At 36.3% G+C, this 1,222-nt stretch overlaps 1 pseudogene; it reads right to left on the bottom strand.

The window, feature by feature from the left end:
* Positions 1 to 459: 459 nt before the first annotated feature.
* LOC147340965 (U4 spliceosomal RNA) lies at positions 460 to 541 on the bottom strand (annotated as a pseudogene).
* Positions 542 to 1,222: the final 681 nt, after the last annotated feature.

Raw genomic sequence — 1,222 nt, 5'->3', positions numbered from 1 at the left:
CATGATAACAAGTTTATATTCAGAAAAAATCAGAAATCTCTCATGCATAAAACAAACAGCAGGTGGCAGCAGGCCTAAAAGATCTGCCTGCCTCATCTTTATATTGGTTATTGTTCTACAGAAACTGTTACTAAAAGGAACTGTGGATATATTTTCTCCTCAAAGAAGCTTGTTCTTCCTAGTAAGAAATGGATAATAAAGAAAGGATTCCTCTCAAGGTAGAGAAGAAAATAGAAACAAAGAAGCTACATTTGGAAATTCTGGTAAGACATTTAAAACATTTAACAAGTTAAATTGGGTAATACACTAAACAATCAATTTAAGTAAAAGGCAATTATGTTAGCTTGCATTAAAAAAAAAAGTACAGGCTACTTTTATAATGATTAAGCACCTTTTTACTCAAGTATGTATATAGGGAAAGGGCAGTGTTTGCAGATACTCTTTATTTCAGACACACTTTTACTTTGAGAAAAGTTTCAATTAGCAATAATCCCACCTCGGATAAACATAATTGGCTAGGATACTGCCACTGTGCAAATCTCACACTTTTACTCTGAATTTTTAGTATATGAAGGTTCAAACAGAGCCTTTGTTAACTAATTACCTATTTCAGATATTTCTATAAATCCAGGCATTTGCAGTACTTAGAAATATTTGTCTCTTTCCAAAAATTCTTTCTAGTACTCTCTGCAGAATACGATATTGCATAGTATTGAGGACATTACTCACTTCTACCATGAAATACTAATCAGTGGTAATTCTTCCTTTTCTGAGAAAATGTCAAATGATGCTGTAACGGGCAATGTAATTTTCTTCACAAGGTTGGTGGATAGAGCAGTGAATGAAAATAAATGACATTGGAGGCGGTCCTAAGATAGCGGAGGAATAGGATGGGAAGACCACTTTCTCCCCCAACAAATTCATCAAAAGAACATTTGAACACTGAGTAAATTCGACAAAACAACTTCTGAATGCCAGCAGAGGACATCAGGCACCCAGAAAAGCAGTCCATTTTCTTCAAAAGGAGAAGCAGAAGTCTTGAGGCTACTGTAAAAATAAGACTGAAAACCAGAAAAAGGAGGCTTAACTCCAAATTCTGAGAACACCAGAGAATGCCTGACTCCAGGGAACATTAATCGACAGGAGCTCATCAAACGCCTCCATACCTACACTGAAACCAAGCACCTCCCAAGGGCCACCAAGTTCCAGAGCAAGACATACA

The sequence above is a fragment of the Bos grunniens genome, chromosome X (genome assembly GCF_055505025.1).
Source record: "Bos grunniens cultivar Pamir isolate PY7600 chromosome X, Bosgru_T2T1.0, whole genome shotgun sequence".
Lineage (NCBI taxonomy): Eukaryota > Metazoa > Chordata > Mammalia > Artiodactyla > Bovidae > Bos > Bos grunniens.
The sequence above is the reverse complement of the archived record's forward strand: the minus strand, read 5'-3'. Positions and strand labels throughout refer to the sequence as shown.